Source organism: Apostichopus japonicus, chromosome 9, assembly GCF_037975245.1.
Source record: "Apostichopus japonicus isolate 1M-3 chromosome 9, ASM3797524v1, whole genome shotgun sequence".
NCBI lineage: Eukaryota > Metazoa > Echinodermata > Holothuroidea > Aspidochirotida > Stichopodidae > Apostichopus > Apostichopus japonicus.
Genome location: NC_092569.1, coordinates 27774690 through 27801436, shown reverse-complemented (window position 1 = coordinate 27801436; position 26747 = coordinate 27774690). Strand labels below are relative to the sequence as shown.

At 38.4% G+C, this 26747-nt stretch overlaps 1 protein-coding gene and 1 long non-coding RNA gene across 3 annotated transcripts in view; both read right to left on the bottom strand.

Annotated features, from left to right (window-relative positions):
* Positions 1 to 26747, bottom strand: part of LOC139974070 (retinol dehydrogenase 8-like) — an 81395-nt gene that overhangs the window by 18889 nt on the left and 35759 nt on the right. The gene's annotated exons all lie outside the window — the stretch shown is intronic.
* On the bottom strand, positions 18280 to 23611 carry LOC139974109 (uncharacterized). Of its 2 annotated transcripts, none has more exons than XR_011795397.1 (4): positions 23289 to 23611; positions 19881 to 20133; positions 19122 to 19311; positions 18280 to 18383 (listed from the first exon to the last, which is right to left on the bottom strand). It is a non-coding gene; the product is annotated as an uncharacterized lncRNA (long non-coding RNA). The 2 variants fall into 2 exon arrangements; XR_011795398.1 differs by having other exon boundaries at positions 19881 to 20128.

Sequence of the window (26747 nt, the reverse complement as noted above, 5' to 3'; positions counted from 1 at the left end):
ATAGCATTCCACAGAATTATTAAAAACCGACTGCGACTGTCAGGCGCACAATCAACGAAGAAATGCTAAAGTTAATTAGCCATCGCTCAATGCATTTATTTTTTATGAATATTTGCTAACGCTAAGGATAAATAAGAGACTATATGTTGGTGCCTGGAGAATCTCATTTTACAGTTTTCTAAAGGCAACTAAGTACGAAGGTTGTTTAAAGAAGACGTTCAATAATGTTTGGTCTGGAAGTCACGGGACAAATATGAAATATTTAATCCAGCTATAAAATCAAACGTCAACGACAAAGTTAACTGTTTATATATGTTAGTTATGTCTCCATGTAGCTGAAGAAAGACCGATAGATGACTAACCGTCGTATTGGATGGTAAACGGGACATCGTATATGGTCTTAAAAAGAAGTGATACATTATAATGCTCTCTATCGTCAAATTCCGGTAGACAGATAAACCAAACAAGGGAACGACGTAAACTAAGGAATTAAGTAAAGATCAAGACCGTTGTAAAAAGGACCTGGAAAGCTTAAACAATGTGTTTAGTTAGCTAATTGGAAGGGCATCCTGCACGAGAGTAAATGTTCTTGCATAATTGTTAATTGCTTTATGAAATCAACGGTAGTATAATCAACTTTATAGTGAAGGATACCACAATTATCCACTCCACCTATACGACGACTATTTCAGTCGTTCACGAGGATAATAACCTTCATGCAACCAATGACTCACTTACATCGATCTAGACATATTTCGACGTGGTTTTTCCTTCTAACCTTAAGATTAGTTTCTTTGGCAAGAAGACCAGCGGCATCCATATTCGTTTAAGAATAACAAGAAGAGTATTATAACTCTTTCGCGAGTAAGTGTGGCTTCGTATATAAATATTTGCTTCCTATTTCTTTATACTTAATGTACTTAAGCAAAGTAAAATGTTTACACAATGTATCACAATCATGTTCATAACTGCAACAGGTAAACGTTTGAGTACGAAGTACATTCTAAAAATCGATTCCTGTAGTAAACGGAACAATGGTAGCCCAAAACACTGGCAATTGGCACTCAAAGCAATGATCAATAAAAACGATGTATTATCAATATTTGCGACGAAACATGGAAAATATTACATCAAGCAACGATTTTGTGTTCAAGTATAATCCATGCTTGGTGAGAGATATTCCATGATGCCGATAGCCAATCGAATATATTTTTCAAGTATTAAAATCTAGCGGATGCCCCAGTATGACAGGGGTTTAAAGGCTCTCTTAAGCTAAAGAAGAGATCAGTGAACTGAAATAAAGGATTGGTAACTGTTTATTGAAATGGGTCTGCTTTTGTTATCTTAACCACAAATGCAGACTGAGAAAGTTAAGATAAAAAATGCATTAATACAATACTGTGCCGCAACGCAAGAAATATGACCCCGTAGTGAGTTGAAAAATCCAGAACAGTGAAAAATATATCCAGCCACCACCGGGATTCGAACCCGGGCCTCCCGCTTTACATGCGGACATCCTAACCACTAGGCTATAGACACTGATGTCCAGAAGTTCGAAACCGGTAAGGAAGGTCGTAATTTTTGCCACCTGTATCAAACAATACTAGTTCTGTTTTGTTGACATATCTGCCTTACTCTAGAGATCAAACATGATGCTAACCAACTTGAAATCATATGTGATTCCTAAAGCCGGATCTCGAAAGAGATACTTTGAACAGACTATATATATATATATATATATATATATAGTTGGTTGGTTGGCGTCTATCTTGGCGCAGAGTGCTCTATGTCCAGTGGGCAGAGCGGAATATATGTTGATACTAGTTGAGACTAGTGGAACACTATAGTAGTTGTAACTCGGAGTTTCACGCGTTATAGCGATCGTCAGACAACTGGTAGCTTCACGATACGATACGATATACCTCGTATTATCCCCCACCCGAAGGTGCTTCAGCAGACTAAGGAAATCATAGTCGGAAATTATTGAGGTTCCAAGTTTTTGTGCGTGGAAGGACACCGGCGAATCTCGCCTTCTCTTTTCGAATAGTGAAGTAGCGAGGCAGGGGTGTGTAGTCCTGCTCCCGGACCGCAATTTAACGTCCCCTCCGAAGGACGTGAGAACCGCTTCTCACGTGTAGCCACTTTCCTACCACGAGAAAGGAGCGGGGTGAAAATTGGTGTCAGTGTCGACACCGAGGTTTGAACCAGGGACCTCAGGTACTGCAGACGTGCACTCTCCCGTTCTGCCACCTCACCGCTCTGTAGCTTCACGATAAATGATATGATACACCTCGTATTACGCTTCCACCCGAAGGTGCTTCAGCAGACTAAGGAAATCCTTAGTCGGAAATTATTGAGGTTCCAAGTTTTTGTGCGTGGAAGGACACCGGCGAAACTCGCCTTCTCTTTTCGAATAGTGCCCTGAAGTAACGAGGCAGGGGTGTGTAGTCCTGCTCCCGGGACCGCAATTTAACGTCCCCTCCGAAGGACGTGAGTACCGCTTTCCACGTGTAGCCACTTTCCTACCACGAGAAAGGAGCGGGGTGAAAATTGGTGTCAGTGTCGACACCGAGGTTTGAACCAGGGACCTCAGGTACTGCAGACCATAACGTGAAGCTACGGTACTGCAGGTACGGTACTGCTTCACGTTATGCTCCATGAATATATAGGATCCTCGTCGGGGTTGCCGGGGATTATAGAGTTGTTGGTGTATTGTTCTGCCGGTGTATTCTCTTTTGCGTCCGTTCTGTTGGTGGGTTTGTTAGACTTTCTTCGGTGTTCGGCTGTTGGTGTATTCTCTTTTGCGTCCGTTCTGTTGTTGGGGTTTTTTGCCTTCCTTCGGTGCTCGCTCCTTAGTTGTGTGTGGTTCCCTTGACGGTGTTTGGTGGTTGGACTGGAGTTGTTTATGTAGAACTTGTTTTCGTGGCGGCACTTCGATATGAGCTCTGGGCGTTTGTTCAGGAGGGTCCGTTTGTCTGTGTTGATAATGATGAGTTTTTCAGCGAGACAGAGGTTGCACCGCTTCGTCTCGTTGTTATAGGCTTTGGCTCTGCTGGCGATCGACCAATTGATAGTGAATGGCTGGTTGTTCTGTTTCAGCTGCCAGATGTGCTTCGAGAGTTCCGTTGCGTTTTGGTGTTTTTCGTGGTTGAGCGACATCTTGTGGTTACCGTATCTGAGCTTGAAAGGGGGTTATATGATCGCCGCCCATGTATATATATATATATAACTATATATATATATATAACTATATATATAGCACTGGATTGGTATTTACGTTTACTTCTCCAAGTTGGTGCTTAGGTTTACCTGAGGTGAAATGATTGGATCAACTTGAAATTTTACATCAGTATACCTTATGGTACTAGGACTGCATATCAGTCGTTATAAGTTGCTACCTACTTTTTGGGTCATTTGGCAAGGAAAAATCCAATTGGTCAAACCCTTACGGTAAACCTAAGTCTTGCTCTCAAAGTATATCCCCCAGTTGGTATATAAGTTGACCTGACGTACAGGCATCCGTAGTTTTCTTGACAGCCGCAGTTGCCTGTATTCAGTGTATACGCTCTACACTGTGTACACTGTATACGCCAGGGCTAACGCTAAAGCATACCCGTAGGCTGCATTGCATGCAACCCAATAACAGTTTCGGCTAATATAAGATGATGTGTAGTATCTGTTCCCTCCCGATGTAAGGGGACTGGGCTTGAGATCGGGTCAGTCGTTCGCCGGGAAGTTTGGTTTTCGTGCCCAGGTTCTTTCCTTGTTGACTTTTTCTTAAAAAAGTACCGTTAACACGAAAACGTCTCACCAACAACTTCAGGTAAGGTCCATGAGATTAGTCAATAAAGTTTGGTGATATTAATAACGTTGATATTATAACGTTGTTGCATACAGCTTCACGTTATTTGTTCATACCCATATTTCAATACTATAGTCTAGACTAGCTTCTAGCCTAAAACTTGTAAGGCCTAGCCTACGTTCGACTGTAGCCTAGGGCCATAGTCCAAGTCCTAACACTACCTTAGCATTGGGTCAAGGGTAAACTGGTCTGTAGTTTGAGCTACAAATTAATACCAACTGCCAGAGAAATTAGATTTCAAATAGGTCAGCTTAACTTCTTAGCCTACTGTGCATGTACAGTATGTATCATATATGGCCTTAGATTTTGCTGGACAATTATGTTACTGTACATTGCCCTAATCATGACCAGATACTGTAGCATGGTGGGCTTTTAATTGACGCACTTAAGGATTTGATCAATGATATCTATCAAGGAAAAATCCAAATTACTCAACTGTATGTGTTTTTCATATGTGTAGTTCCTCGGAAATGTTCTGATCTCAAAATATTTAAGGTTCTGTGCTTATGCACCGTACAATTGAGCAGAATTTGACCACAAAATGTCTGCCGTGTCAAGTTCTTTCATACCCCTAAATTGACACATTTGTTGATAAGCTAACTGTAGTGTAGGCCTTAGTATACATCCATTGACTTTAGATGCTGTTTGCTATGCTCTGAGCCTCTAAGCTCTGACAGGTCATGTCCCAGAGAGTAGTGTTATCATATTGAGGTAATGTTGGGTATTTTAAGGGTGTAAGATTTCCAAATGGCCAAAAAACGTGCAAAACTGGGGGGAGGGTGTTAAAAGCTTAAAAAATACCACAATTTGGTCAGCAAATACCTCAAATGGATTCAAACTCATGAAATATGTAATTCTGTTTGACTGCAAAAAAAGTTTAGGTGGCCTGCTGTATCGTTGCTAGTAATAATTTAAGGTGCGTCAATTACAGGGGTGCGTCAATTATGAAGCCTTTACTATACTGTACAGTAGCTATGCCTAGATTATTAGAGACTGAAGTCACCATGCAAATGCAACTTACAAGTAGCCTGTATTGAATAAGAGATGCTATAACTGCTAGAACTTTTCAAAAAGTTCTTATAAGTCTTTACTCTTCAAAATATTCTCAGACATTCTAAACACCACTGTACTGTAAGATGTCTGAATATCCCAGTGAGGGTATCAATAAAAACAGTTAAAGGATATAATACTAGAAAATCCAGCATCAAATTTGGGCCAATGCAGAATACCTTTAATCTAAGTCTCTCAAGTGATACATTGTGTTTCAAGTGTCTTATTTATAACTAGCCAAAATTTGTACAAAATAACAATGCCATGCATCCAAAAGGTTATTGAGTCAGTACATTTCCATAGTGTAACTATTACAAAAGCTGAGTGCACCTAATTAAAAGTTAACATCCTCCAAAAATATATATAACACAAAAATTTATAAAGCCTTCTATCCCCTCCCTTGCATATACTGTAAGTCATTTTGTTAAGTCTATTTAGATCCACCAAGTTGACTAAATGTGCAATATTCAGTGTTAAAGATCTGAGCTCTGTATTGGCCCAAAATATATTGGAGAGAAGTGTACAATAAAAATTGAAATAATGCACATCTACACTCTGACCATTTGATATTTATTTGATTGGCACTGTTAATGTTTTCTCAGACAAATTTGATGATCAACATTCTCAATCTCAAGATGAATGACAACAGCCCACTATCCAAGGGAATAACACTGTACGATGTAGCTGCCATGCAGTGAAAAAGTCAATATTGGAACGGTTGCAATCATAGCTAGAGCACAGATGCCGCCTGGGACAGACTGATGTGGTGACCTACTGCATCATTGACAGCAAAATGGAAGATATTTTCTGAATTAACCAAAAAGTAAGTTAATATTCTGTAGGTTTGACATCGCATAAACTTGATACCATAAGACTCTATTATCTCAAATACGAGTAACATCTGAGGTAATTTATTCCAAAGTTATGGAATGAAGTAAGAAACAATCAGAAGGGATGAAAACTTTTGTATGATCTGGTTAATGTGGTGGTATCTTTTCCTCTATGTCCATAGTATTTAACTACACTAGAGCTATATCCACTCTCTGGTTTTTAATCTTAAAGGTCAATGCAAGACAACACCAAATTGTCAGGCTAGGTCCACATAAAATGTACATGCATATTTAAATTTTGAAACCTTTACAATTGGTAAAGCTTGAATGACTTGCAACTTTTAAAAGCACTTGCTATGGTAGGGAGCTGTTTCAGCTCCAATTGAATGCATGGCTGCATAAATAAAATGTGTAATGTTGTATACAAGGCAAGATGAATCAAGAATTAATGGGCCCAAAATGGGATGGATAAACGAATTGAAATTTACAGTGAAAATAGTATATATGAAAGGTTGTGAGATGATTAAAATATTGGCTGAATTACAGGAGATTTAGTTTTGTAAAGCAGTTCATTGTTTTCTTCATTTGTAGAGTGTGAGGTCATGTGAGGTCTAATCGGTAATCGCAAAACATTCCAAGCTATATTGCGCGTGCTATAATTGGGACCAAATCAGCATATCTTTAAGAGAAAGCTTTTCTTTTTGTACCAACAGATGGATAGATCTACAGGCTAATACAGCAAAGGATATGCTCTAATTAGAAATGCCAGGCAAGATTATCACACAGTTTACAGTGGGGTGAATACAATCATCAACCAAGCTTTTCATCATGCTGTACATAGTGGTATACAGTAGCTCCTTGTTGGGCTTATCAATTAAATGCTTGCATAGAAGCCGATGCCAAGCAAAGCAAAAGTATGTCCTGTAAATCGCGAAGTAGATTCACACATCTCATGTATATCCTCTGGGACACAGCACATCTTTCAATGGAGTTAGGAAGTTGCTGGGAATAGTTGTTAGATTGGCACAGTAATGTAGTATTTGCTTCACATAAATGCAGAGCAGTAACAGAAAACTAACTAGTTCCAGGATATGTTACACTGTTACACCATATCAAAGATAGAGGAAATTAATAGTATAAGCTTGAAGCAGACAGAACCAAGAGAATGCAGACCAGTCTTCATGGGAAGTCTTCTACATATTTAACTGTATAAATGGACTCATTCTTTTGCAATGTACTTCTTGAAATATTTTAGTTTGGTGACATTGTGGCACTACATGTTTTTGTAAGTATTAGGGAACATTTGCAGCTGCTTGTCAAGAACATGGAACTTGTTATACAACTGAAGTGGTCCTGATGCTTAAGTGTTGAGGTTACTGGATATTTTGCTGCCTTACCTTGCTTTAACTGTTCTTAAATGCATTTCTCATGTTTTAATTTTGTATTCCAAACAAGATCAGCAAGCCATAGTACAGTAATTTTCAACAACCACCACACAGATACTTGTGCAGGACTAAGGGTATTTGTTAAGCAGATTACTATTATAAAAATCTTTCAAACTTTTATCCCTCAAAATCTCCAGGGGTACACTGCATTGTTTCTGAACCACAGTTTCACAATTCTACAAGTGGGGTTCAGGGGTTATGCTATGGGAAAAGTTTACAATGTTAGGCCTGACTTAATTACTGAAAGCTTGTGGTCTTTTATTACACCAAGAACCAGTTTATTCTTTAAACAAAATTAAATTATTTCCCCTCAAATTTGAGGGGAGTGAATACAGCAAAGGCACATGCAACTAGCACCAATGTCATGGAAACCTAGTGCAGCCCAATGAAACATACTGTAAAACCACAACACTTGTAACTATAGGTATGAAATTGTGCAATCCAGGGGTATAGTGTATAATTTTGTCCCTCCAAGCATGGAAACTCCATGATATTGTGGTAATTTGCATTGGTTACGGTATTAGATACAGCCTATACTGGTAAGTCTAGATAAATACTTGAGGTATAAGTTAGTTTCCAAAATGTTTCTCATGTATGAGAGAGGTCAGTAAATTGAGGTCATGAAATAGTGCAAGTATCCTGGTTTATGTGAAATAAATCTTGTGGAAAATATAAACTGGGATTGAAAATACAATCAACTGCTTGAATATGATTGTACAATTTTTATTGTGTCTCGTCTTTTAATATCATGCTAATCTCCACTACTGTATGTGTTTGGTAATAAGCCAGATTTCTGGGTAGAAGTTTAAAAAAACAAATCGTCAACAATTTTTGATGAATTTTAAGCAATCGCATTCACTGCCTCTATCTCTGTTTATGTTTTGAGTCAGCAACACAGTATACTGTACAGTAGTGAAAAGAAATGGACACTTTCTGTTGTTTTCCTGATCAATTGAAAATTGTTTGTTGTTTGACTGTTTGTTGCAGTATTCCTCTGAGGAGTGAAAAAAAATAAACATACAGTGAACAGTTGCAACTGCGCATGCATTTATGCATTACTTAAATTATGTTCTGATGCAATTCATGTAATATTCACTGTCGATTTTAGTTCAAAACTGCCAGTATACCATTAGTTCCTGAGCCATAATTTTTTTGCTTTAAAAATCTGGCTTTGAGTGTATAGTATTTTGTCAAAAACATAAAAGTGGAGGGGCTGCTTATCATCATTCCCTGAACAGGCTTTACCCAATTTGTTAACTATAATGGTAACATATCAAAATGTCTGGGGGACTTGCCACAGTGCTGACAATTTTCAAATATTTCCATGGTTCCACCAGGGATGTTAGAGATGGACAAACAACATTTGACCTTTCTTTAACGTTTGTTTCGTGCCGACATTAATACTGTTTTTGGTCCAATACTAATACCTAAATAGGGTGACAGGACAAAATCCCCCCGGACAAAGTCCCCCTAGGACAAAATCCCCCAGAGCCAAAATCCCCCTGGACAAAATCCACCCAAGCCAAAATCTCCCCAAGCTATAAAAAATCCCATCAATTCTTTACAAAAATGTGTCATCCCGGTCCCCGGTATCGTCATCCAATACATCCGGTACCCTCACCAGTATTTCCATTGGTACTCTCAGTGGTACTCTCAGTGGTTCCCGGACCAGTACTCCGACCATACCCCGACCGGTACCTTAATAGTGAGCCTGACAGTTACCCCCACCGGTACCCCTCCCTGACCAGTACCCTGGACTGTACCCCGGCTCGTACCCCGGCCGGTACCTCGACCGGTATCCCAACTGGTATTCTGAAAGGCACTCTGACACATACTCTGACACGTACCCTTACTAGTACTGGTACAATAAACAGTAATTTGACCAGTACCTTGACCGGTCCCTTAAATGTCACACCATGGAGCTATATCCCATGGCCACACTAACAGGTAGCCTCGCAATTACCCTCAATGATCTCCCGACCCGTCCCCTGACCAGTATCCGGACTGGTATCCTGACCAGTACCCTAACCAGTACACTGAGTGGAACCCTGACTGGTAGAGTGACCAGTATGATGACCGGTACCCTGACCAGTCACATGACCAGTACCTTGACCGGTACCCTCACAGGTACCCTCACAGTAACACTCGCCAGTACCCTCACTAGTACCCTGACCAATCCCCTGAACGGTACCCTAACCACTGCAATGTCCCATGCCTTGACTGTCACACCTGGGCCATCCCTGGTTGTTGCAGGCAGGCTTTGTATGGGTCAGGGCGATATTGTCCGGGGGGATTTTGTCCGGGGGGATTTTGTCCTAGAACCCCTAAATAGCACTCAAAACGGATAATCGTACCAGACGGTACCTGTACGTTGTCTGCTAGATTCATACTAGTGTTTGCACGGGTTACCCGGGTACCCGCCCGACACGATACTACCCGGTTCCTGATTTATTACCCGAATCCTACGCAAAGTGTGATATTTTTGCGCCCCAGCCCCCCCCCCCCCCCCCGGTTCCTATGCCCTTGATAACGAAGGTATTCCATGGATACCTTATAACTGCGTCACAATTTCAGCGGTATAGGCTAGATTCCTCCATTGACTTAGTGTGGTGTTAGGCAACCATGTGGTCGAACGTAACAGTAATAATGAAAGTATTCCATGGATATCTTTTAACGGCGTCACAATTTCAGCGAATATACAGATGGTTAGGCCTAGCTATATTTCTCATTGACTTAGTGTGGTGTTAGGCTACCATGTGCAAGAAATAATTATTTATTCGTTCATTTCATAAAAGGAAAGGCTGATAAGGAATTTTACGAGATGTTTATGGAATATAGACGGATGAACTAAAAAATATTCGTCGCAAGTGGCTTTTTACTAATCGTTTATTCCAAATGCGATCAAATTGCGCGATCTCGCGGGTAATGCGAACCCTGGGCCTGCATAATAGATAGTAGTAGTAGCAACTGTTTAAGAGCTAAATTGGATATTAGTATGGTCTGATAGAGGTGGAGAGCAAGCATTAGCAGCGGCGGCAGTGCGATGTTAGTAGTGATGTTAATTATATGAAGTTATTAACAAGTTAATGAAAGAAACAAAAGCAACTAGAATTATTGAGGAAGGTTTTATACCTTATCTTACATGTACGTATTTGAACATGAAAACATTGTAGAGAATATAATTCATTTATTATATGTAATTTCTTGAAAATCGTGATACACGAGTGTAAACAATTTTTTCCCGGGTACCCGGATACCCGACGGGTAACGGCTCTCGGGTACCCGGTTCCCGATTTTTGGACCCGTGTAAACACTAATTCATACGATGTCAAAAGGCTAGAACATGCACTATAAAATACTGTTATCAGTCGTGAGTAGGTATATACCACACTCATCTCATATCAGTATTTGTTTCTAATGTCATAACAGGCAGTGGCGGAGCGTCCATACAGTCAGGCGGGGGGGGGGGCGGACTCAAATGTGAAGCTGGCGCCCTTTTCAGCTATTCACCACTTTTTACTTATTCGCGATTATTTACTTTTTTTATTGCGCTCTCATCTACCTATTGACATTTGTCACATTTTGTTGGCGATGACACCTATACCTAAAGGGTCATTTCCGGCGATATAGGGAGTATCTTTACTCAAAAGATTTCTGTAAGCTCTGCGCCAACCTGTGGTGGCGCTCCGCTTAGATAAAGTCGAAAGCGCCCGTACAGACCTTTCTCGCCCCTCTGACCAATATCCCTAGCTCCGCCACTGGCTCCCAATCTTCTTCCCCGTCAATCCGTCTAGTGTCCCCCCCCCTTCCCCAACCGAACCTCGTATGTTAAAGGAATATCTAATGATTAGAGACACTTATTCTAATGTTAAATCAGCAAAGAGCAAGCAATAATGATTTTATCACTAAGATTTTTTTTTAATTTCTCAGTTACACCGTCATTTAACTTCCCACTCAATCTTACACTCCGTGATACTCTTCCATCCCAATGTAGGAAACTTCATCGTTACACGCAGCACGCAACGATCTTTGTTCTACTTAATTGATCCTAACTGAGTCTTTCAACTTAAAAGCATATTTTTTCCAAATAGATTAGTGAAAGTTACACGGTTTAATAAATTAGAAGCATCTCCTTGTTAAAGAATTGTATTATCGGCGTATAGTCTTCCGATAAGCGTAACTTAGGGTTGAAAGAAATCAGTGAGAGCAGGCAGTAATGATATAAACTTACATATATATATATTTTCAAATCTCTTATTGAACGAATTATCAGCCCCCTGGTTACATCGTCATTTATCATCCCTCCCCCATCCTGCCCTACCCTTCTTCACCTCACACACTCCGCTCTATGGGGTTAAAAGAAATCAGCGAGAGCAGGCAGTAATGAAATTTACTTACATTAATGAATTTTTTAAATCTCATTTAGGACAAATTATTAGGTCCCCCTGGTAACATCATTTACCCCCCCCCCATTCTCCCCTTCCCTTCATTACAATCACTCTCTTACACCTATTATATTAGATATCCTTGCAAAGCGTGATGAACTAGGTCCCTCATTTATCTAATGCGTGGGAGGAACTCGAAACTTTCTTCCTTATCCGCATATTCCAAGCTTTCTCCAAGAAAAGAGTTACAGTACCTATTACCCAGATTTTTAAAAATAGCCTCCCTCCTCATAAAACGTGATGATCTATGTCTCTCATTAATCTAAAGCATGGATGAACTACCAACTTTAAGCATATTACAAAGTTTTTCCACAAAAGAGCTAAGGAACCTACTACACACAAATTATGTAAATGTCACTAAACGGCATCCGTAGGGACATCGTTTTTTGGTCCACATTTGAGTTTCCATCATATCTTTAATCTGCTTTTCATACATATCTTTTATTGTGATTGTTATGATGACCACATCTAAGGACTTTTGAGTCGTATTATTGTATCCAGTGGAATTGTCTCGCTGAGATATAAAAGGATGAATTTTCCGTACGTTTTCACGGTAGGCCCCTCTGTTCAAGGTCAATGCACGACTATAACATTAGGTCCACTAAGTGCGGATATTGGTCTCCATTTGCCACTATTGCAGTAAACCCAACCGAGCAACATGTCTACGGTGTCTCTTAAAAGACAATATTATTAACAAGTTCGAAAAGAATTTTTAATCTCTTTGGTGTCATTTTAAAAGTATTTCTGATAACATTACGTACAGAATTCTTTATATGTGAAAGGTACATATGAGAAACATGACAATGACCGTGATAAAACCAATTTCAAGATTACTAGCGATCAATTCGCTCAATTTGTTTCAAAAAATGATTGAAAAGTGATATGAATTCCTTCTCATTCATTCTTTTTATTTGAGCATGTTGAACGCTTGCGATAACATGTCATTACGAATCATTGCAGATGCTCACCCAAACCGTTAAAAAATACCGTCCCTCTCCCCCCCTTCTCTTCCTACACTGAGCTCCCAACAGTGGCGGAGCGTCAATACAGCCAGGGGGCGGATCCCCCCCCCCCCCCCAACGGACTCATATGGACTGCTGGCGCCCTTTTCAGCTATTTATCACTTTTTTTACTTATTCGCGATTATTGACTTTTTTATGGCGCTCTCATCTACCTATTGACATTTGTCACATTTTGTTGGCGATGACACCTATTTATTCTTCGTTTATCTGCAAATTAGCAAGGCCCGGAAAGGGTCATTTCCGGCCATATAGGGAGTATCTTTACTCAAAAGATTTCTGTACGCTCTGCGCCAACCTGTGGTGGCGCTCCGCTTCGATAAAGTCGAAAGCGCCCATACAGACCATTCTCACCCCCTCTTACCAATACCCTAGCTCCGCCACGATAACAGGAGTGACTTTCCATATGTTATTGGTAGGAAATTGCAGGAATTATTGGAATCCTCAATGAAAACTATACGTAGGTAGTCTTCTTTGCGTGGGGATTGAGTTGTGTAGGTGTTACACAAAAATGTAGATATGCTTTCTTTATTCTTGTGGAAAGCCGCTTTCACTTTGATATCAGATAAACCTGTGGTACATGCAGTGAAGTAGCCAGGATTGTTCCAGTGGAGGGGGTGGGCGCTTGGGGGGGGGGGCTTGACCAATTTCTGGGAGGGCGTCTTGTTACTACCTGAGTGGAGTGCCACCATGGGTTGGCGCTCAGCGTACGGGAAATTTTCAGCTATAAAGACCTCCTAGATCGTTGGAAATAACACTTCCCAGGCCTTGTAAGCTGCTCTAAAGTTTCACAACATCCTTTATTTTGAGATCCCCATGTCTTGATATGGTCATCAAGTAGTTTAGAGAAATAGAAGAAAAAAGACAATCTGGTAAGTTGCTTTGAAATATCATGACATATCTCGGCATATGCGCTATGTCACGTCAGGTTTTTCAGCAACTATAGCCTACTGCCGGTCCGCGGTCGAAGGGTCGTTCATGAGTGGTCATCATGGAGATTCGATACCATGCAGACCAATGAATGATATATTTTTCGCACATGTAATTTTTTCGACACCCAAAATCCCAGTGGGCGGGCGACAAGCTTTCATGGGGCTGTCGCCCCCACCCCCTCCCCCCACCCCCCCCCCCCCCCCCCCCCGTGGCTACGCCACTGGGTACATGGTGCCGAAGCACATATCTTCAAAGTACTGTCTCCAACTTTCAATTGTTTCAAGCTACTATGTGACCAAAAAGAAGTTCTCAAGATGAAGTTGCAGATCTGAAAGGACCAGTAATTTTACTAGGAAACCTTTCGACCACGTACACCTTTGAAGTAGGATAGGATTACACAGTATTTGAATTCTTCATCGATCGGCTTGTATTAAATTAGCTGAAACTCTCATGGGCGTCAGCAGGTTTCAGAAAGTGAGGGGGACACTATACTATCTAAGCGGAGCGCCACCATTGGTTGGCGCGTAGCGTACCAGAAAATTTTGGGTACATAAGACCCCCTAGATCGCAGGAGACGGCCTTCCTGAGTCGTTTTTAGTTACATCAGAACCAGATCTGTGAGGAGAAATTTTGTCTCACAAAACTAAATTCCGACAGAAAGTACTGGTAGAAAGATGCCGTTCTGACACCAAGGGAGACGAATTACACAGCGTCCATCTCAAACGAAATATTTTCGGTAGTTTGGTATCATATAATATCCTGCATACAGGCAGAATACTGTCTGTAGGGCCTAAAATATATGATATTACCTTCCTGGTGGGGTCTTCGCCTTGTTTTCAAGTTGAAATGCGTCGTTGTTTTCTCTGATTCACAGTGTAGGGCAAGGGGAATTCCATTTCTGGCGAGAAGGGGTGCTTCCACAAAACACTCTAAAACATCGTTCAAACATCGCACAAACTTTTATCAGAGGTCTCGGACGAAGCGGGGAGGGTGAATATCGGAGGAAGGGGGATAAAGGGCCAAGCACTGTTCTAATTTCCAGTGCAATTTATTGATAATGATTCTTAAGTTAGATTCTACTTGAATCAGCTCAGCAATTGTGATAGAAAATCGCGCATATGCATGTGATTTTTTTTAATAACTGCTCTGAAAAGTGGGTGGGACAAATGATATGATATCCCCTCCACTTTTGAAAGTGGGGGGAACATGTCCCCCCCGTCCCCCACCTGTTGACGCCCATGGAAACTCTATAGACCAGTCTTGCAAGGTTTAAAGAAATGGCTCCTTACATAGTTGGCATGATTCAAATTCATCCAGTGCAAATTCATCCAGATGCAAATTCATCAATATAATTGGTCGAGAACTTGCTAGAACAGTAAGCTGTCTGAATTAGCATCTTCAGATCGAATATGGGTTTGCTGAGTTAGGGAGCAATATGTTCGAAGTACAAGGACCAACCAATGAACACAATTTTAACATAAGAGGCAGAGATAAGACACTATAGCAGAAATCATTATGTCTTCTTTCTGTTTTATTACTGATAAATGCAAATATTTTCATTAAAATCAATATGAAATTTCATGTTACTTTCAGAAATATATAAACAAAGCAACTTCTACAACTTCAGCTCATTCACATTCATGCTATCAGCTAGAAAATTTACCATGAGGCACATTTTCTATGAGGCATTGATGTGAATACCACTGATATAACTTGTGCTATTCAAATGGATAAAGGGCTTGGTCAAGTCATGAATAAGGCTCTGCCCCATATATTGCACATGTACAAAAAGGGTTACTGCTTACATGCAATACTTTTTTGATGGGGGAGAGAGGGGGCGGGGGAGATGTGGTAACAGTTGAAAAGACCACATCTTTTAATTTGTCATTTTTCTTTTGAACATATGCAAATGTTCAAAAGAAATGAAAGCACTTGGAAATTTCTTAAAGAGATAGGCAGTTGTTGCCCTTGCACTGCTTTGAAGTCTGCACCACTGTAAATATTGTTGAAGGAGTGGAGTTCTGCGAATCTCTTGATAGTCAAGTAATAAATTTTTCTTTCACTGTTTGTTAAACAGCTCCTAGCAATAACATGTATTTACACGACATTGTATCTGAGGTTCATTATGTAACCGCTGTTTTCTACATAGAGTCAAATTAAAAACCAATGTTAAACTTGTTCACCTGCAATGGTCTAAATTCAGAAAGTACATCAATATCATAACTCTTTTGCATGTTGTATAACGGTACTGAATTTGAAGTGGATTATATTTATCAATGAATATAGCAATGTTTTGGGTAAAAACAATTAAAGCATCCACTTGAACTTCATGTTTTCCTTGCATTGTTTGCTACTTCCTCCTATCTAGATTCGAAAGGGACATATAGATAAATGCTCAATACCTCAAACAACATTATTTAACCTTGTTTCCCACAAAAAATGTTCTGTCCCAGTTTCTGTAAACTACTCGGGATAAATGGAGGTGTGGGGGGGGGGGGGGGAGTTGGACAGGTTGTATTTGATGTTGTATTTGACAATAAAATTCACCTTCCCAAGGAAGTAATACAGTTCTTTAAGTAGCATTTTATGAAGGACCTACAGTATGTAACAATATCAGAATTGGTTATTGCCTCCTGCTGAAATGTCCAATAAAGACTCGCAGTATTGGAATGTTCATCAGATTCCTCATTTTATAGAAACATCTGTGTTTATTGAAACTTTCCTAGGATGTTGCCAACAAGATGCAGTTGAAGTCTACTGTACCTTGTTGTCAAAGGTGGAGCTCACAAAAAGTCCTATCAACTAGTCTTATTCAAGCAGTGGCAACATATGGGAAAAAAGAAAAGCAAAATATGGTACAATTTTGTTAATATTATTTTGAACTATTTATCCCAACACCCTATCCTCCTTTTAAGACTTTTGCAAGCTTGTAAACCAGTTACAGCACTCATGCAACATGATATGACAAAGGTTCATTGCCAGAACATGAAACTAGCAATTTGGAGTAAATTTGTTAAAAGAATGATGAAGTTAATACACTGAAATATTGAATGGGGCTCAAAGGAGCTTAAGAAGTCTTTTGAGGTACATTACTTGTTCTGATAAATATATTAATTGCCCTAAGATTCAGCTATTAAAGCAGCTACTAGTCAGATACTAGATAGTATGGGATCATGAAGGTTTTCAGATTTTACCTATATTGGCCTCAAATAACCTTTGACTTGGCTTAGAGCACTCAGCACATGATACACCTGCATACAAACTTCCATTCATCATTCCAATATTGAACTATCATGTTAACATGGCTTTCAGTTTCAGATATCTAGTTATCTCACATGGGCTTCTGCTATACTGTACAAATTTATAGAATAGTACTCAATGTCAGAAACCTATATGCACTACATATGACTACCAACTTTTCCTTGTTGAGTTAGATGCTCTATGTTACTCTACTGACCTTGAGTAGCCTTTGACCCTCAATGAAGCCAACACCTACTGAAAATTCCATTTTAAATATAAAATTAATGAAATGATTCAGAAAATACTTTATCAGAAAGGAAAACTATTATAAACACTTCTGTTCATACTGACCTCAGCGTAAACAATTTAGAGACCAAGAACATATGGTATAATAACTATTAGCTAACATTTCTTCCTTCTACTCTGCAATTTTGAGAGAACAATAAGCAAAATTGATACTGGCAAATGTAACATGGCAACAATAACAATAATTCACAAATGATGATGACATCAGAAAAAGTAGCAACCATGACAATGATGATGATTTGAAAATCTTAATGAGCAATCCTAAATGTAACTAGAATATCACTTTTAGTAGAGCAGGGTTCTCACAAGCCCGTTTTAACCTGCAGTGGTCGTGGTTTGAATATGATTTTGCCTCTCCCTGCATGGTTTGAAAGTTGAGCGCCCGGGCTGAACATTTATGAACCAGGAAAAGTTTGCTGCCACTTATCTGGTCCGAAAAAATTATAGCATGAGGTAAATTTCCTCCTGGGTGCATAATTATCATAACAGGTCAAGAATTTTTACCAAAGGTGATCATATTTGAATATCTGGAGTCGGCTCAGACTTGAAGGGTCTTGGATTTGGCTCATACCAAGTGGACTCGACTACAGCTCTGCCATAAATATAAAAAGATAATGGATTGTTAATAATTTATTATATGATGTTGAGAAGGTAGAGACCTAGAAAGTTAACTCCTAAATGTAATGGATAGCATTAAACTCTTCGTTTCACTAACAAAAGGATTCTCAAATACAGTACTAGCAACATTACAGCTGAAATAATGGATCACCAATACGATGCAGTGAGGAAAGGGAGTTTAATAAAGAGCATCCCTCAATGTAATGACTAGGATAACACTCTTAGTTTCACTAACAAAAGGATACCACATGCAGTACCAACAAGAGGGATGCCCATAATATTGAGGGTCCACTAGACTTAAGGTTTGCTAGACCCAACACCCCCATTGTGGGAAGCATTATTGAGCGTCTAGTTAGCATTATTGGGTAACTGAAAGTATTGAAGGACCTTGGTGACTCCCCTCCCAGTAGTTTTATAACATTTATGAACCAGGAAGAGCTTGCTGCCACATATCTGGTCCGAAAAAATTATAGCATGAGGTAAATTTCCTCCTGGGTGCATAATTATCATAACAGTTCAAGAATTTTTACTGAAGGTGATCTTTGGTATCTGGAGTCGGCTCGGAATTGAGGGGTCTTGTATTTGGCTCAGACCAGATGGACTCGGACTCTGGCTAATTGGACTCGACTACAGCTCTGTCATAAATATAAAGAGATAATGGATTGTTAATAATTTATTATATGATGTTGTGAAGGTAGACACTTAGAGAGTACTCCTAAATGTAATGGATAGCATTAAACTCTTCGTTTCACTAACAAAAGGATTCTCAAATACAGTACTAGCAACATTACAACTAGAATAGTTGATTACCAATACGCTGCAGTGAAGTAAGGGAGTTTAATAAAGAGCATTCCTCAATGTAATGACTAGGATGAAACTCTTAGTTTCACTAACAAAAGTATACCACATGCAGTACCAACATGGGGGGGGGGGGAGGATGCCCATTACATTGAGGGTCCACTAGACTTAAGGTTTGCTAGACCCAAAATCCCCATTGTGGGAAGCATTATTGAGCATCTAGTTAGCATTAATTGGGTAACTGAAGTATTAAAAGACCTTGGTGTCTCCCCTCCCAGCAGTATAACAACTGGAATAATGGATTGGTGAAACAATGTTTTATTTGATACAGCGAAGTAAGGGAGTTACATGAATAATAGTTAATGCAATGAATATGATTAAAATCTTTGTTTTACTAACGAAAATTATTCTCAAATACAGCAACATAAGAATTTGTATAAATGGATTATTAATAATGAATTTTATGACGCTGTGAAGGAAGAAAATTCATTAACAAATTTTAATTTGTATGCTGTATGTCATATACCTGTCCAGAAACTAAAAAGAAAAATTCAAACTCATAGAATGCACCGTACCTGGCTCCAAGCAATGACATATAAATCTAGTCCTCATTGTATCTACAGAAGTTGTTTGTCCAATTTTAATCGAAAGCCTTTCCCTTCATTGAAAATTTTGATCTTCAGTAAAAATATTCTTCTGTCTGCAGATTTTATTGATGACAGTACTTCCTTCTCTTGTGGAGAAATTCCACCAGCTCTTGTTAACCTACAACAAACCAAAACAACATTTCAATCATATGTCGAAGTTTCACTGAAGTAAATTCCATGTAAATATTTTTTAAAGCCTCACATTTTGATATTGACATTGTTGCAAAAGGTACAAATAAACACATCATAATCAAGGTTAAAATGTGATGGTGTGTTAACACCTCAAGTCTTTGCTTCACAATCCTACCTACAATTCATTCCAGCCTGCCAGATGGCAGATTTACAGTACATTTGGTTTTCAAAGACTACACATAAAGTCATTTCAATTCTGATAACATTCTATGATGGTGGAAGTAGCAAAGTAAAACAAAAGGTTTGGCAGTGGACTTGGTGGGAAGTGGAAAGTCTTTCTTACATTAATTTGTTAGCCGTTGCCTTAGATCGTTTACAGTTTTTGAAAATAAACAGCAAATTTTCATCATCTTTGTTCGTGTTGAAACTTAGTACAGTAAATTTATATTATGCATAGTGTGTGTTGATCAGACTTAGAGGATATTAAAGGGAAGGCTTTAGAAAACTAACTTCAGGTCATAGGGATTTAAAATATATCTCACAGTCAATACTTACTGAATATTAAAGACAACTGGGGATGTTTGCAATATATGCTTGTGGGAGCTCCTTATTTCCATATAAGCCATTTCTCGCTGCATCCCATGGTCAGCATGAACCAGCAGCTCAAAGTTACAGTATTTTGATATCCTGTGTCGACCTTGAAATTGCAGCCCTGTACTTCTTGCAATAAAGTGGAGCATATCTGCTGTGGTGTTCTCATTCTGCATTCATGCATTCCTCAAATTGTGCCAAAAGTAAGCCATCTTTTCTGACAAGAGAATGAACATAAATAAGTCCAGATAATTGTTTCATAAATTGCAAGTGGAAGTCTTGACAGTGCAGTTCCCTATTTGATGTCAATACTTAGTGTACATGTTGTCCAATATTCATGTCAGTTTAGTTAATTTAGCTATCACTTTTTTCATGGAAACCGCATATGCAACAATTGAGAAAAATGCCACACTACTAAGTTTGAATATTGATCTATTATTTGGTATGTAAGTTGTACCCAGGAATTTAGCATGCAATCACTTCAAGAGATTGACTGAGTATTCATGCATGGTTCAATGCCTCATCTCGCATGCAGTTCATTTACTTAAAAATTGCATGCACCCTACAGTAGACTATGTTTACCGGTACATTTAGTCCCTCAACGTATCATTTGGGGTTTAAGCTCAGGACTACTCGTGTACACAGACTTTGGCATTATGACTGAGTTCATTTTTAATGTTTGGTTTCAGTGATGTTGAAACTTTCCACTCACGATGGCATATGTGTGCGTGTGCATTGGTAGGAGTACTGTGTTTGTGATCCTAGCTTGTAAACACAGTTTCTCATGACAGTAAGCTTTATTGGACAGATCTCATAGTTGGTACAGTATGTATGTATAGATGCATCACAAGTACAAGAAGCCTATTGTTTTTGGTGAAGGTCAAAGGTACTTTAGGTAAAAATGGTCAAATTGTGAAAACTCAATTTGAAGCATGGATAGATCTATTTATTGGTATGTCTAGGCCAGTGGTTGGGTCAACAGGGCAAACTTGTGAAAACCTTATTTAAACCATACATCTCAAAGCAGGGTACACTAGCTTGCAGACTTTAGTATCATGTTATATCGCTACAGAAGGCTTTCAGTGGTCTTTTTAGATCCCCAACTGTCACTTTGAAAATGTTGTTTATAACAGTTCTCAATAGTTTTTTGCTGTATATTATTAAGATACAATAAGTTGTACATGCAGCCTACACATATACAGTAGCATACATGTCAAATTGACAAATTCATAAAATGAAACTTATTACATAATGGAAACCATGTGCAGTGCAGTTTGCATAATGGTGATCTATTTATACACCCAACCAGCTAGTATCGGATCATAGCAACATGTTACCACATGTATGCATTTAAGTGTTTTGTCACACAGTACAGTGCTAACATCATACAAGGGAGTTTTATTTGTTCCATAACAACTCTGATCATAATAGCCTGTTCGTGCAGGGAGTTGTAATGGAACAACTCCCTGGTTTGTGCTATGGACATGAGAACTATTTAGTGCCTGTTGAACATTAGTCTTGTGCATTTTCATGTTACTTACTAACACCAAATTACTGCACACAGATGGTCATTTTTAAAAGTATGAAAACTGAATACAATCAAGAGCTTTTATTTGGACATGATACCCAATATGAAACTACTTTAGTTGCACATACTGTATGTATGCTGGTTTTTATCATGAATGATTTTTATAGGAGCCATGAATTTTTTTTATTTTTTATGAAGTAGGTCTGGATTCCCTTGGCATTATAACCTGATTGAAATTTAACCTCTGTGATTGCACTAATATGTGAGACCATTGATCAACCTAATTAATAGCTTTTAATGATGAAGACACAGATAACAATTTCATAACTCATTAGTGTGAACACAATGCAAGGTTCAATGAGGTACTGTTATTTCCTTAAAATGCATAGCTGGTGGTTTTTCAACATACTCTAATCCTTTCAAATATGTTACATTGAATCTTTACACTTTTCCATTGATATATCACAGACTGTGTTTTTTTGTTATGGGACTCTGTAAAACTGGATCAAACCTAGCAATTTTGGACAAGGAATTTGCTCTTTTTGCAAAAACTCCTAAGTGCTCAAGTGACTGTACAGTAGGTCACCCTGTGAAGGCATTGTGGGACTTTGAGGAATACTTTTGATCAAGCTATTACTTCAGCACTATTAACACTACCCACATCATAACGTTAATATCAAAATGCCTAAATTACTTAACCATGATTGCGTTGTTATTCTAAAATGAATACTCAATTGTTTACCTTCAGCCATGATTCATCCCATAGGTGCAGGGGAAAAAAACTCATGTTACAAAAAATTGTTGTACACTGCTACACTGAGGCCCTGTGTGACTTAGTTCTCTGAATCAGAACCAATGACACACCACTACTACTGTACGCACAGGGCTAAGTGATGCACACTAACACATATAGAGAATATTGTGGGGATGAATATTGTACTGAGACGGCAAACGTTTTCACATTTTTTACTTTTGTAACTCGTTTATGGAATCTATCAGGCCCTTTCTTTTACTGTAGTGTTCCGTTTGCTTGTGTATCTGTTTTTGTGGAGTTGTGACTTTCTGACTGCCTTATTTTATGGCAGAGAGATTGAGACATACCCAAAGATTTATATTTCGTGAAATGGTTCAAAATTGCATCGCACGAATGCAAGTTCTTTCATACCCCTAAATTGACACATCTGTCGATAAGCTTACTGTAGTGAAGGCCTAAGTAAACATCCATTATCTTTGGATGCTGTTTGCTATGCTCTGAGCCTCTAACCTCAGAAAGGTCAGGTCCCAGAGATTAGTGGTATTATATTGAGGTAATTTTGGTTATTTTTAGGGAGTAAGATTTCCAAATGCCCCAAAACATGCACAAACACAATTTGATCAGCATATACCTGAAATGGATTCAAACTCATGAAATATTTAACTCTGCTTGGCTGCAAAAAGTTATGGTTGCCTGCTGTATAGTTGCTAGTACTAGCTACAGTAGTAGTAGGCTAGTATAGTAATAGTAGGCCTAGTAATATTTGGAGGTGCGTCAATTATTAAGCCTTTACTTTAAAAGATCTGGAAGATCACCAGGCTGCAAAATGTGTAGGTTGACCAGTCTGTTACAAGTATATACTTTAATTTATTTATCATATTTTATATTCCGAGTATCAGCAAAGGCAGTAGCAGGCAGCTGTGATTTACCATAGCCAGTAATACTGATAGGTCCAATTTAGGGCTAACGTTAGGCCTAGGCTAGTCTACTCTAACTCTAACCATGGTCTTACTTTATTTGTGTTCAGCATGAAGGTATTTACTCTAAATGTTATTAATATATCCGGAACACTTTTAAGGAATTTACTTACAATGCATATACTCCACCAAAGTTCCAAAAGCCAACTTCAAATGGGCAACGTTTACGGTAACCTGCGGCACTTTCCTTCGTAGACTACATGGCTAGGCCCACATAAAGTAACGTTGAATGTAGGCTATTGGGATAGCAACGATACGATCCGATCGACTGCCCTGCCACCGAACACAGAAAGAACTGCTTATGTGTGGGGGCGTTGTTTCGTTACGTGTAAATTTGCCAGTTAAAATAGAAACTCTTATTTTCTTAAATATCCCAAATTAATGGAAGAAAACATACAAACACGAAGATTTCAGTGTAATTAGAGGAACCTGTAAGTTTCGGAATTATATATAGCCGCATTTGGTCAAAATCGAGGTGTAAAGTTGGGATCAACATATATACCATGTTTGTAATTCTGTTATATACCCTTCGGAATTACCTCCACTTTTGAGGGGATATTTTACCCTTTAAATGAACGATTTTTTTTTTGTAACTTCGGAATTGATAAGTTTATGAGGTTTTCTCTTAACTCGAAATAATCATTCATCAAAGGAAGTGAAATTGATTGAACAAGAAGACCCTAGACTTAAGTTTACCTGGTGTCAGGTAAACCTATCCCCGAGGTAAACCTAAGTCCCAGCTATCATGCGTTGAAGTAAACAAATATACCAATGTGTATATATATATATATTTATATATATAGATATATATATATAACTATATATATAGTGAAAGTTATATATATATAACTATATATATACATATAACTATATATATATATATACATAGTTATATATATATATATATATATATATATATATATATATATATATAAATAAATATAACTAGAAGTTAGTTGCTCTTATTCCACTACGAACATATCCTAATAGAGGAGAGTGATTAACTCTAAAATCAATACAACCTCTATGACTTACGTGAAGTCTACAAGTATAAATAATGTATTACTGGGGTAATCCCTCAGCTAGTAAAAATAGCAACAACAGTTAGCATACTAACTATGTAATTCAACCCATGCCTCTACTAACTTAGACCACAGGTTGCAATGACAACTGACACCTTTTGCTAGGCTGCAGGTACCTAAGCGTCCCATCGGACCAAGAGCAGGCTATAAAACGGAGACTATGTCACCTAGATAATCTGCTGTATATATCTGGTCAGATGGAGTCTGTACCAGTGAAAGGTGACTCACATGGCTAAATACATGCTAATACTGTAATATTCTAATTAAACAACGCAATAGTGTCTCGGTTCACGAAATAGTCAATATGCCTACCAGCATATTGCTACAACTCTTTCAAATATAAAGGTTAACAGAAGTTCGGCTAATCATATCACCATGGAAACTAGTAAAAGTGTAGAATTGCATCATGGGATCTAAACATAGCTCGAATAGGGGAAACTTAGTACAACTAGATACGAATATGAGTACATTACAGTAACGGGTAATGCTAGACGTATCGTAAAAGTACATAATAAACTAAATAAACATAGCAATGTGGGTTCTCGTTGGACCAAATAACCTAAGTACTTTCAATACTCTCCATTTAACTCAATGTAGGGTAGGTCATAACAATATACACAAGATGTCAAAGGTTGAGGGCATTATATGTGCCATAATCAACTATATAAATATACTATTAAACAACAGGTAACAATAATAATGATTTCACCTGTAGCCATTACAGGTACAACAAGTTTAAGTAAAAACTTAAGTCTGTGTGCATGTAGCCATCGCAGGATCGAAATCTAAATGGAGTCTGTGAGCATTCGGCCATCACAGGGTCAAAAATAGTAAATACAACACAATAACACTTAATGAGGGCTACTATATATTCCGTGTGCACATTGCCAGCACAGAACTAACATGAATACATTTTCAAGTAGAATACACTATGTATGCAAAATGAAAATGAATACGTTCCTGAATGGTCTGGGGCAAAGTCAAAAGATGAACTCTTACCTGTGTAGAAATTATTGGAATCATTTTCTAATGAAACTGGTACAGTCTGGTACAGCCAGGTGCATGGCATCTTGGTGCATGGCAGCATGGCAGCTTGGTATCTTGGTGAATGGTAGAGTTGCTTGCAAACTTGGTTGTGTTAAGCCATTCTTAGAACAAAGGTAAGGGTGTTACCCCACCTTACCACACAAGATTTTACTTAGACTGGCTACCAATACTCCAGGAAGTAGCTAAACTGTCTTCCCACATCTTTAACTTACTCCACCAGATATTACAGAGAGCGTGACAACACTAACTACACTTAAGGGAGAATAAAACAAAGACTGGTCTGTTAATATTGGGAATAACAGAGTAATTATCACTTACTTAGCGTAACCTAAGAGAAACCTAAGTGTGACCCCAACCACACAAGGCTTGGCGGTCCTTTTAGCAGGTATTAGTCCACTGAGGGGTAATGCACAAAGTTCACTGACTCTGTGAGCGTTACTGGAAAATACCACAAAGAGATAAAAGGAAAATGGAAAAATAAAGGTGAAAGGGAAGGTATATTACACAGGGGAACAAAACTATAGACACGAATATTAGAACATATTAGGGGTGCTACAGTAATATAATTTTATAAATGATTACATCAAAAGTAAAGGATATTGCTAACATATAGGTGAATAAAATGTGTTTGTATAATCGCTTATCAACTCCACAAATAAGTATTTCATAGAGTATATGTTGTAAAAGTTGTCCCAGATCCATATACCTACCGGAATCGTATAGAGAGGGCTCTTCCAAATATATTTTGTTTATAACTTTAACAGAACCATTTCCAATATCCCATATTCTTAACGTATCCCAATCTCACTCATCACTGTACAACTTTATTATATAAAAAAAATGTGGCGTATGCGACATTTGAAATCAAAACATTTTTTTCCACATATATGTGATTGGTAATTGACAAATATTCATTAATATTTATTTGTATATCCTAGAATCGGTGAAATCGATATGTCCGGTGACAGGAGTTAGCAAGCAGTACGGGACGCCGAATATGTCATTACCGAATTGCTACCGGTAATTCAAAGTGATCTTTGTTGTGTTGGAGTGTGGGATATAACACAATTATAAGCAGGTAGAAATATTATCAACGTCTTTGGAATGGCATTTATTTATATTGATCGAAAACGTCTTCAGTAACAATAATATGGTTAGGACTTTCATAGGCTACTACGTACAGTAAACATAAAAACACTTAGACGGAATGGGAGAAAATGGTGAAAAACATTATAGAAATTTAATAATATTCCGACAATGAATTATTATTGGCGAATTTTCTTAAATATTGCTAGAAATGTGTTTGAATAAGCGCTTATCATATATAAGTATAAACTGATGGCTCTCCTCCGATTGTCGTTGAGACCGCCTACTTCCTTGCTGCAACATTACAATTAGAGACACTAAAGACATATGTTTGTATCATTGTAACTAATCACCACT